At 36.6% G+C, this 12,972-nt stretch overlaps 1 protein-coding gene across 6 annotated transcripts in view; it reads right to left on the bottom strand.

Moving 5' to 3' along the window:
- Map4k3 (mitogen-activated protein kinase kinase kinase kinase 3) overlaps positions 1 to 12,972 on the bottom strand; it is a 132,548-nt gene that overhangs the window by 103,810 nt on the left and 15,766 nt on the right. Inside the window, exon 1 of one of the 6 annotated variants that reach the window (XM_090337086.1) lies at positions 11,995 to 12,473. The exons of the other annotated variants lie outside the window; for them this stretch is intronic. The gene's annotated coding sequence lies outside the window, so the exon portion shown is untranslated. Of the gene's footprint in view, positions 1 to 11,994; positions 12,474 to 12,972 lie in introns of those variants that run through there. 6 annotated transcript variants of the gene reach the window in all.

The raw sequence follows: 12,972 nt of genomic DNA, 5'->3' as shown, positions 1-12,972 counted from the left end.
AGCCACTGGCACATTGTATAATAAACTGAACTCATATGAAGAAGTATATAACTCTAGTACAGAGAAATTCAAGACCACATATAAAACACTAGAATTAGCCTGGAACTGATGGCTCACCCCTACAATCCTGGCTACTAAGGCGTTTGAGATTTAACAATCAAAGCTAGACGTGCAGGAAAGACTATGAGACACTTTTCATCACAAAACCAGAATTGGAGCTGTGGCTAAATTGGTAGAATGTTAGCCTTGAACAAAAAAGCTTAGGGACAGCGCCAAGTCCCAGAGTTCAAGCCAGGATAGGTACAAACATCAACAACAAATCACCTAGTATTACTGTGGTTTTAGATTGCAACTCTATATTTACTACATAAAGAGACAAAAAATATGAAACATAATTTTAAACCTATTTTAGGGAGCTTATTACCACTAGATAGGCTCTTCCAGAAAAGTCTCTGGGAATCTTTCAAGGTAAAAAGAAAGGCTGCTTGACAATTATTTGAGTCTGTATGAAGAAATGTTTATCTTTCATATAAAAATCAGGGTTATTTTAATTTTGGATTCTAGGTTTTTTTTTAACAATAATTAAGTCATGTTATATATAAAGATCTGGGATATCAACGACTAAAGGTAAAGGCAGAGCAATATAGAATAGTTTTTCTATGCTACTGAAATGAAGCTACGGGAATGAGGTACTTTACCTGGCTAGATCATGGTTTTCTAAATTGAGGCCCAAGAATCCTGTAATACTGAATATAAATGAACACATTCAGACATCTTTCTAATAAGAAAGTATACAGCTTCGATCAGATTCCTCACAGGTGACTATAGAAAGAAAGTTAAGAACCATTACTCTAAATAAATCTGAATGTGAGAATTACCCCAGAATCTAGATACCACCCCTGGGCATCTAACCCAGAGCATTTTAAGTCAAGATTCAGTAAAGCCACTTGCATATCCATGTTCACTGCTGCTGCACTATTATGAGAGCCAAGTTATAGAAATAGCCCAGATGCCTTGCAAAGGATGGGTGGATCAAGAAAATGTGGATATTGTGAACACTAAAGTGCAAACACACATGGTAACATATATAGGGCTTTATGCACATATATACAAACAGATTAAAGAATAGCATACTTTGGTGAGGAAGTTGAACAGTTCAACTCCTCTATGTAACTAATGAGCTGTTTATGAAAATAAACACCAGGAAGTATAAACATGTTTTATGGGGGAGGCTGAAGAAGGGGGTGGCACACAAATGGAGGGAAGAAGGATAAGCAAAATGTCATTATATTGAATGTACATTATGTAAGAAATGAAATTACATATGTTGTTCTTAATGTACTATGCTATTTCTCTCTTTTTTTGCCCTTATGGTTAATCTCATATTGTTACTGTATTTGAGTTTGTTACGTGGCATACTGTATATCCGTTTATTTGAAATAGGAAAGGGAAATGGGGAAAACAAGATGACTGGGAAGGGGTGAGGGTAGGGAAATGGGGACAAAAACATGAGAAGGGGTATCAATGTGTGAGAAGTAATGCACCTACTTATTACCTGACAAATGTAACTGTAACCCTTCTCTACATTATACTGACAATAAAAAAAAAGAAATGAAATTATATAACTTGAGGGTAGGGATGGGAGGGGGAAATGGGAGTTAGAAAACAAACTTAATTGGATCATGAAGAGTTTCTACTATGAATAAAGTGAATAAAAATAAAACTGTGAATATTTATTTATAGAGACAACTGTTAGTTCAAATTAAGCGTATCATTTTTATTGTGTTACTGTTTTATTCTCATAGCATGTAAGAGCAAAGTCCTGTGATTCCCATTTTGGTTTTGTTTTGTTTATTGCTTTTTGTTTTTGTAGGTCATGGGGCTTGAACTCTGCCTGGGCACTGTCCTTGAGTGCTTCAGCTCAAGGCTACCAGTCTACCTTTGAGCCATGCCCCACTTCTGTGATTCCCATTTTAAGGATGAGGATATTGAGGCTCAATGGGTTGAGATTGCAGAAGCAGAATATGATCCTAATTTTTTTTTTGCTAGTCCTAGGGCTTGAACTCAGGGCCCATACACTGTGCCTGGACCTAGGCACTATCCCTAAGCTTTTACTGAAAGCTAGCACTCCTACCTGAGCCACAGGGCCACTTCTGGCTTTTTCTGTTTACGTGGTACTGAGGAATCGAACCCAGGGCTTCAGGCATGGTAGGCAAGCACTCTATTAGTAAGCCACATTCCAGGCCCAGTTATTAAACTTTTGCTGTGTCTATCTAATTTATAAGTTAAACTCTGTAACATGTACATATGTCTACAAAAAAGAACATAGATACAGGGTGTGGTAAAAGCTGAAGTTTCGCCTGAAACTAGGGTTCTTGGAACTTATCCCTCAAATAAGAGGGACTCCTGTATCTTCAAATATACACTACAAAATACAACACCTCAATTTTTACAAAGCCATTTTTGAAGCAATAATTTTAAAAAAATCCATCAAAATAGAAAAGCTACATAACAGCAATCTTCTGTTTTAAGTTTAAAATCACTTACATGCAGATCTGGACTAAGTGAAAAAATTATCAGAACATGTATCTGGAGTTGAGGTCTGAATATTTACACTTTATCATTAAAAGGAAAATAAAGACATATATATGTTTTTCCATGACACAAATTCCAAAGGCAATATACTTGTAAGAGTAATGGACTCATTCAGCTTCAGGGAGTCTTTCAATGTTAATCATTCCAAGTACTACTAGCAATGATATTTGAAACATTTTTGCTACTATACTATGTAAATTTTTTCTATCACTCTCTAAAACTTCACTTATTAGAACTGAATAATTGATATGAACATTACTACTCTCTTGTCACATTTCTCCTATTTCCAACATCCTTAAGGCTTTTAGTTTAGTAGTGTAGAGGTGCATGGAAAGAAAGGAAGGACAACTTCTAAGGACATACTGCTCCACAGTAGACCTCAAAATAAGGGCAGCTTGAGCTATGTTAATTTAATGAGTATAGAGAAAAATGGCTAAACTTCTACCTTATCCCAAGCCATGGTTCTCCAGAGCTATTTACTTTTAGTAAATAGCTATTCTTGTGTGTCCTTTCAATCTAGAAGAGTCCAGAGCAGTCTTCAAATGAAGGACCGAAGCAGAGAAGAGCCACTCATCTCCAACAACACTGGATTCAATCCCACACAGATAAGTTATGAAAAAAGCTCCATAAATTTGGAATACAGGATGGAAGGAGGAGGAAGTTAGATAAGAAAAGATAGGGAGAATATGGTTTAGAAGGCGAAAGATAAGACTAAATAGGTAGTCCTTGACAATAACTTGAATTAATCTCACTGGTGATAACTAATATTTACTTTGAGTTTCTGATGAGAATTCTGTATACATCTTCAAGGGCTACAGTAAGGAAATGAGCTGACCTATTGCCCTAGGTCAGTGCTACAACACCTTACCAAAAGATGAGTCAGTTGGTCAGGCCTGGAAAGGGAATTTCCTGTGGGTCCCATATAGAGTTCAATGACTACATTTAATTACCTACTCTGCTAGAAAACAGGGCACGTAACACAAAAGTGTCTATGAAACCACATTTCTCATCTTTTAAAAAATATCTGCTTTTAAAACATCATAGGAGTGGACATCTCACAGAAACATAAAAAACACAACTGGATCTCTATATCTGAAGATTCCACAAACAATATTTGTGGGGCCTGGCACTGGTGGCTCAAGCTTCCTACTTAGGAAGTTGAGATTTGAATTGTGGTTCAAAGCCACCCCAGGCAGAAAAGTCCCCGTGAGACTCTTATCTCCAATTAACCACTTAAAAACTAGAAGTGGACCTGTGGCTCAACGTGGTAGAGCACTAACCTTGAGCAAAAGAGCTCAGCAACAGTGCCCAGGCCCTGAGTTCAAGCCCCACAACCAACAAAAATAATTATATCTGTCTGTCTGTGGGAACAAGTACTAGTTGCTCTTCCTTTTCTGTAATCCTAACTCCTTAGGAGGCTGGGACCTGGAAGATGTAGGTTCAAAGCAAGCTCAAGCAGAAAAGTCCATTTCTAAAACAGCCAGTAAACAGCAGGCTGGAGGTTCAAACAGGAGAGCAACAACCATAGGCAAGCAAACTGAGTAAGGGCAAAGCCTTGAGTTCAAAACCCTGTAAAATAATACAACAAAACTAATTATAAAATTACATTAAAAAATCTTAAACCAATGGAGATATATTAACTGTCTTATATTTTGTTAATTTTTTCAAAGAACCAACTCCTTGTTTTGTTGATTCTTTCTATAGTTTTTTTGGACTCCAATTCATTTAATTCTGCTTTGATTTTAATAATTTGCTTCCTTCTACTGGGATTAGGGTTGGTTTGTTGCTCTTTTTCCAGGAGCTTAAGGTGACACATTAAATTGTTGGTTTGCAATTTTTCCAATTTGTTATTGTAGGCACTCAGAGCTATACATTTTCCTCTGAGTACTGCCTTTGCCGTGTCCCAAAGGAGTTGGTATTTTGTGTGCTCCTTTTTGTTAAGTTTCATAAACTGTTGGATTTCTGTTCTGATCTGTTAATGTGACAAAATGAAGAAAGACATTTATGAATAAGATAAAGACATCAACTTATAACTGATAACTATTCTGTTAAAAGATATATAAATATAAGATGTACAAATGTTTTCTGTAATAATATTTACAGTAAAACTAAAAATGTTGTAACTGCTCATTATTAGGAAAAGTCTTAAAATAAAACTACAGCAAATCCATACAATGAAATATCTTCACGTAGTAGTTTTAAGTATGGACACAGTGGAATTTCTATAGTGTGGTTACTAACTTTGAAGAACAAGTTCCATAATGACTGAAAATAACAATGTTATACTGTGAGCAAGCCATCATCCACACACATTCATGCCCATAGAGAGCTCACAAGTTTATTAGCAAAGCCCTTAAAAGGTATGTATCGGCAGTAATAGGAGAAAAATGAGGTAGAAGAAAGAAATTCTCACCTTTTTCTTAAGCATTTTGATTTTGAAATTATGTGTTATTAGGGACAAAAAGAGCAAAAGTGTAAAAAATATAGGGTAAAATCTTTTTATGATAACCAGAACAATCTACAGGCAATAATAAGAGCAAGAGAAAATGATGTAGTATATGTACAACTTACATTCTTGAAAGTGTTAGCAGATTCTGAATCTTTGAAAGCTTTAAGCAGTGCCATAATAGGCAGAGCCAAATAAAACAAAACTGGGTTTTTCATTAAAACATAAGAGAATGCCCTTAAAGAGTAAGATTCATATGGGTAAATGCAGCTTTGTTGAAACACATATTTTTCCAGATAGTAGCCATGATTTTCAAAGCAAGCATGTATAAAGATTAAACATTTTGAGGCAAACAACTCCTGAGATGGTGAAAGGATAAAATGGCTTTGCCAGACTCCTCATTTCAGATCATCATCTATACATCCCTCCAACAATTCTGCTGTGCTGACAGGAGGATCTTTGCATGTGGGGTTTGCGTACCTGCTCTCCAGTAAAAACTGGTGGAAAGCACACAAAAATTAGCAATTTTTTAAAAATTTAAAATTTTAGTGCCAGGATTTAGTGCTAGGATTACAAGCATGAGACAACAGTGTCAGCTTCAAAAAAGACTTTTGAAAGTCATGTCTTATGTGTAAGACACCATATACATTTTCAATGTCTTATACAAAATTAAAATGTAATTTTAAGACTAACTTATGCTTACGTTTTATTTTTGGAGAAAACATTAGAGACCTTAAAGACTGATCAATTATCTCAATCAACAAATATTTAGTGCCCTTTATATTGAGATCTTGGGGAGAATAGCTTAAAGTAGAAGAAAAACAAGTATATGACTTGATAGGGTACTGTAGAATAACTGGTCGAAGGTCTAACTTATATACAAAGTCAAGAAAAGATTCTCTAGGGATACAATTTGATTTGTCATTACACATAAAGCATAGTAACTTTTAATCAAGATTTTGTGCCTCTGAAGTAAAAGCATATAAAATAAAATATTTTATTTCTTTACAGTCTTCATACAAAAACAGGTTGATTCCAATGTGACAAGAATTAGAATTCATCGTCTGAATTAGTGCTAAGAGTAGAAACAATACTTCCTAGTTCAGATAGTCACTACTGACATTAAATAACTTTCTTTCATTCTAATATTCAGTTTAATGAAACAATTAAAAAGACTTACATCAATGCTTCCACTCAAATTATATCAATATCTTCATCAGGTGCATGGATAAAACAAGCTGTGTTATAAAATGCAACGCTCCTTGATAGAAATAATCATATTAATGATACAATATGTATATATCTCAAATTCTCAATCAATGAAATCAAACTGGATTATTTTCTAGGATATGGAAAAGGATTTCAAAGGCCCTGATGTTAAAGGCTTCATCCCTAGTCTGTGGCACTTTTGGGAGAGGATGGGTGGGATCTTTAATTGGTGGAGCCCATAGAAGTATGTCTTTGAAGGAGATATTGGACTCTATTCCTTTCTCTTTCTCTCTTGCTTCTCAGATGACATGAAGTGAGTTTTCTCAACCATATATGCTAGCATAGGCCTAAAACAATAGGGCCAAGTGACTAAAACTTAGTAGTATATACATTTCCTCCCAATAAACTACTTCAGGTATTTTGGCACAGTGATGGAAAGCTCACAAAGTAAAACTGTATAACTGACAATACAGAATTCTGATAAATAGAAACAAATCCACAGTGATAGAAAGAGTTCAATGTATGTTATATAAATATACCATGCCATTGTACACAAAGTGTTGGGAGCCAGAGTGGAATCAAACTGTACCTTGATTTGCATCAGACAATTGCTTTATTGTCTTATTGTTTTCTGGCCTTATTCTGTTTAAATGACCTGAGATTTACCATATGAATGTAACACCTGGAAGTTCCCTGGTTTCAAGAAGGGATATAAGCCTGGAGTTGAGAATAAACGGGGCTGCAGTTTTTACCTGGGCTGCACACCTCCCGGACCCCATGTGTTTGTCTCTCTTCTATTTTTTCCAGTCCCTGCCCCGTATTTCAGGAATCCCAATTTGCTGCCGGTAGGCCCCAGCAACAAAGAACTTGAAAGTACCAATAGATTTTTGTATCCAGAGGGGTCCTATAAAATTATTAATAGATAATGAAAGATGACTTCAAGTCTTCAAAATAAAGGCACTCATATTATCCTATATATTCACTGTCATTTCACTACTGTGACAGAACAAAACTGTTATTTACTCTCATTATTTTCTTATTCATATACAAACAACAGTCCAAACATGTTGTTACAAAAGGCTTTGCAAAATATTTTTTATCAAATAACTTTCTATGTGTTTAGTTAAGGAAGAAAAGGAGGATAAAGGCATGGAGAGGAAGGGATAAAAGATGTAGTCAGATCTTAACCACTCTTCAAATATTTCTTTACATGCTTTGCTTATAACCTGAAAATTTTAGCACCCCCCCCACACTCTAACTGAAAAGGCTCAAAATAAAACACGTATAAATATTGAATTATCAGAAATAGACAACTACAAGAATTTCTTTAAAAACAGTTCAATATTCTAGAATTCCTTTGAGTAACATAAATGTCAGGTCAACTTACACATCTGAATTTTTATAAATACTTTTACTGAAGACAAGGGCTAAGTATTTCAAGGGCTAAATATTTAATATAGCAGGGCAAAGGATTTTAATGAAAATTTCAGTAAAAGTACTAGTCTAGAAATAACATCTCACTTCACTTCTGTAGCAGACCAGAAAAATCATTCTTATTATTCTGGATAAGTACACCTCTGTTTCTAAATGTAAAAGACCAAAAAGATTCAAGAAGTCTTACTGATGAAAAGTACCAATTGGTTAGTCACCACGTTACCCTTCCTGGAAACCAGTGAAGCTTTATAAATCCCCTTTACTCGCTAGTTGTATAGAGGAAAAAAGTCACAAGAATGTTTTATACATGTCTATACTTGCTGAAGCTTTTATGAGATGTTATGCATTATTAAATAATTTAAAAATTAATGTCCTGATTTCATTAACTGATTTAATTAAATCAAAATCATATCAATAAATGTTTGGATTTAACATCTCCCTCCATAACACAAAAGACCATTTTTCTAACAAGTAAAAGCTTGGTATTTCCAGTTAATTTTTTTAAAAGGTTACTTATCAATTTTCGATCTGATTCTTTTTTTTTTTTTTTTGCCAGTCCTGTGCTTGAGCTCAGGGCCTGAGCACTGTCCTTGGACTTTCTCAAGGCTAGAGCTCTACCACTTGAGCCTCAGCACCACTTCCGGCTTTATTCTATATGTGGTACCAAGGAATCGAACCTGGGTCTTCATGCATGCTAGGCAAGCACTTTAACCACTAGGCCAAACTCCAGGCCCTTTTCGATCTGATTCTAAAGAACATATCAAAAATAAGCAGTAATTATCAGGGAAACACTGATCAGTAAGAAAACAAAAAAAATAGTGAGGCATAGTTTAGAAAGACACAAGAATATATGTGTGGAAGTAGCAGAAAGTCCAGAAATTAAATCCATATAAAGATGAGACAACAGAAACACAGATTAATAAGTATATGAAAATACTGACCCTTAAACATATGAGGAACTGCCTAATCTAACTCATTAAAACAAAAGTGTGTATTTAAAAAATACATTGAGAATTAATTCTATTAGCTAAATGTAATCTTAAGACTAAAGCACTCATCAAGTTTTGGATAACTAGAGCTGCTGCAAATACCTCATTATATTGGTAGAGAATGAAAAATGTTATTGCATATGAGAATACAGTAATATTTTGTCAGAATCACATATGCATTTACTCTTTTGCCCAACAAACACATTTCTCAGGATAAGAAACAATCCAGAGGAGCTCTATGTTCCTCCCTACAGGAACCTCCACACTGCTTTCAAGAGTGGTTGAACAAGTTTACATTTCCACCAACAATGTAGTAACTTTCCCTTTTGGTCACATCCCTGCCAGCAACTATCATCAGTTTCCTTAATAATGGTCAATAGAACTGGGGAGAGTAGAATCTCAATCTTGTTTTGATTTGCATTTCTTTTATGGCCAGATATGTAGGACATTTCTTCATGTGTCTATTAGCCATTCTTATTTCAACCATGTAACTGCAGCATTATTTACCACAGCTAAGATATGGAACAAACCACAATGTCCCTCACTAGATGAGTGGATCAAGAAAATGTAGTGGAAACAAGAATGTCTCTTTATTTTGGGGGTTCCCCACCTCCTTTTTTTTTTTTTCTCCATTTCTAGGGCTTGAACTCAGGGCCTGGGCACCATCCTTGGGTTTTCACAAGGCTATCGCTCTACCGACTGAGCCACAGCACCAATTCTGGTTTGTTCTGTGTATGAGGTATCAAAGAATCGAATCCCCAGCGTCCTGCATGGTAGGCAAGCAATCTATCACTAGGCCACAGTTCCTGGCCCTTTAGGGTACAGTTTGCAGTCCCTCCCCCCTTTAATTCCCTATTGTCACTGTTTTTTTTTTTTTATTTCAGTACCCTTTGTCTTGTATATAAGTTTATGTGATTTGGGGAAGGCAAAGGGAATCACAGAAATGGTGAGACAAAGGGTGAACCAATTCAACAGATACTCGCTAGACATAACAAAAAGCCACACCACTGTTCACTTTGCTCAAGTTAGAGTTGTGTTTCATATGTCAAAAAGAAGCATAACCACCTTTGACAAGCAGTATACTTTCTTGACAAGAAGATTTTAATAACAGTTCAATGCAGGTCAGAGTGGGATTATCTCAGCACTAGAGATGGCTTAGGAAGGAAGGCAGCAGCCTTAAATCCAGTCAAGAATAAAACCCTTGGAGGAAAAACTGCTTCCCATGTATGCCACATTGTTTTCTAAAAACAACAAGAAAACATTGGAACCATCTTGCTTCCATCTTTAGGAAGGTTTGCTTAGGCCAAGGAGAAAGAAAAGAAAAGCCTACATTTAGGATCTTACTAAAAACACAAGTGAGAACAGCTCATTTTTAAGTAGGAACATACTTGAATGAGAGCTATTTGGGATCGCATTCTAGAAAAGACTACCCCAGCTGCCTAGGAGCAGGAACAGCCAAGCCTGGTAATGACTTCTAGAACACCTAACTCAAAACAAACCTGACTATTTTCGTAAAAAATGTGTTCAAGCCAGGTGCCGTGGCTCAGGCCTGTAATCCTAGCTACTCAGAAGGCTGAGATCTGAGGATCAAGGTTCAAAGCCAGCCCAGGCACAAAAGTCCATGAGACACTTATCTCCAATTAACCACTAGAAAACCAGAAGTGACGCTATGTCTCAAGGGGTAGGGTGGTAGCCTTGAGCTGAAGAGCTCAGGGCCAGCATGAGACAGAAAACATCAACAACAAACCAACAATAAATGTTGAAATGTCTGCTTATAACAGGAGTTCTTAACTTAGTCATAGGTTTTTTATGTTGTTGCTGTTGTTGTTCTCAGTTGTGGGGCTTAGACTCTGGGCCTGGCACTGTCCCTGAGGTCTTCAGCTCAAGGCTACTGCCTTACCCCTTGAGTCACAGCACCACTTCCTGTGTCCTGGTGGTTTTTTTGGAGGTAAGTGTCTCAGACTTTAGTGCTCGTGCTGGCTTTGAACTGGGATCCTCAGATCTTAGCCTCCTGAGTAGCTAGGATTACAGGCGTGAGCCGCTGGCGCCTGGCAGGCTTTTGTTTTTATTAGTATATAAACTGTTGGTAATATTCCCTTGTGAGATTTTAAGTATGTGCTATTTTTTGTTCCCAATAATTAACCAATAAAATTATGACTTCTTGTCGGGCATGGTGGCTCACACCTGTAATTCTAGCTATTCAGGAGGATGAGATCTGAGGATCAAAGTTCAAAGGCAGCCGGGCACTAAATGTCAGACTCATCTCCAATTATCGACTAAAAACTGGAAATGGTGCTGAGGCTCAAGGGGTAGAATGGTAGTCTTGAGCTAAAGAGCTCAGGGACAGCATCCAAGCCCAGAGTTCAAGCCTCATGACCGAGATACAGATAGACACACACACACCTTGTAGATTACTTAGCCAAAAAAATAGTGTCGGTCAAGGGGTAGAATGGTAGTCTTGAGCTAAGGAGCTCAGGGACAGCGTCCAGGCTCAGAGTTCAAGCCTCATGACCGAGATACAGACACACAGACACACAGACACACACACACACACAGACACACACACACACAGACACACACACACACACACACACACACACACACACACACACACACACACACACACACACACACACACACACACCTTGTAGATTACTTAGCCAAAAAAATAGAGTGCCGGTATCCAGCTTCACTTTTTCATATAAAAATATTTAAAATGAACAAATTATACTAACAACAGTCCTAGGCAAAGGCTCTATAGTGTTTCCTGAAAACAGGAAAGCAAAATCGAGAATTCTACAACTGCCCCAATTTACAACCTAGTTACCAGGCCTCAGTGAAAAGTTGAGAAACTCAGACAAAGCCTGGTGGTCTCAAGTTGAAGAGACGAAGCTGGGAACATGGAAAAACCAAAGCAGCTGGAATTCAGAGGGCAGAGTACTACAGAAAGATTAGAGCTATGCAGTCAGAAAGCTTTAGAAATCAGCAGAAAGTGGTGGGTCTGTTACTACCTCATGGCTGCAGATGGATACTGCCACTGGCTTGTAAGGAACAGAACCACCAAGGAGAATTCCCAGAGCTCATAAGGGCTGAGAATAGCTCATGTTCCACCAGCTAGAGTGGAAAACCATAATGTAAAAGGTAGGATACTCAAGAAAAATAGTATCTTAGTATTATAGAAAATTAGAACTAAGTTACAGGCTGCTCTGTTCCAATCTAAGCTTCAAAATAATCCTAAAAGGGATTTGTTTCCAAAGTAACTTCAGTGCATCATAGAACAAAGCTCTAGAATACTAATAAGAAAAATGAGATAAAACTTACAATGTCTATGATCCAATAAAATTACTTTTTCTTTCATTTTTCTTGTTCTGGTCCTTGGGCTTGAACTCATTGTCTCGGTGCTGTCCTGAGGTTTTTTTTTTTAATACAAGGCTAGTGCTTCACCTCTTGAGCCACAGCTCTTCTTCTGGCTTTTTAGGTAATTAAATGGAGAGAAGAGTCTCTCATGAACTTTCCTGCCAAGGCTGGCTTCAAACCACAATCCTGAGATTACAGCCTTCTGAGTAGTTGGAATTATAGCTGATAAGCCAGTGCCCAGTTATCTGTAATTTTTAAGAGAGTACATGCAAAAGATGTAGAGAAGCACAATCTTATTAAGCCATAGGTTTACACATTTTAGTAGTCAGTAGTTGGACAAACGGGTTATACTTCTGTGAACTTAGGAGCACAATGCTTCTTGGTTAATGTCACCCTTTCTTTTGTTTGCCCTATTTTCCTCCTTCTGTCCTTATCAATTACATAGTTTTAAAAATAGGCAAAACTTGTCAGGGGCTAGGCTTGTATGTGTATCATTTCATTAAGAACCACAGTTTAACAAATTCGTGTGTATCTGTGGTTTTTGTATGCTTTGTGCTGAGGATTACATATAATAGGCAAAAGACCATCCCCAGATGTAATTTCTCTGGCTTGTATGTCCTTCTAATCCTTATAAATATATGGTAAGCAGTAATGGTCAGTTTGGTGCCCATGAATTGCAATTAATGTAAAAATAGAATTATAAAACAACATTATTTAGAAAAGTAGATTGTATCATTCTCTTGTCTTTACAATTCAAGTAAATCATACTAAAACTGATCACTGAATCATACAGAACTTGCAATTTCTGAGTTATATATTAATAAATTGTTAATAAAATTTAAGCAAGATGCTAGGAGAGATGAAAGTGGAGGAATGCACAGTTTTTGAAAACAAAACTCCAGAATAACTAAGCTTTTTTTTATACAACCTGACCAAACTGGC

The sequence above is a fragment of the Megascapheus bottae genome, chromosome 7 (genome assembly GCF_031878675.1).
Source record: "Megascapheus bottae isolate mThoBot1 chromosome 7, mThoBot2.hap1, whole genome shotgun sequence".
Taxonomy (NCBI): Eukaryota; Metazoa; Chordata; class Mammalia; order Rodentia; family Geomyidae; genus Megascapheus; species Megascapheus bottae.
The sequence above is the reverse complement of the archived record's forward strand: the minus strand, read 5'-3'. Positions and strand labels throughout refer to the sequence as shown.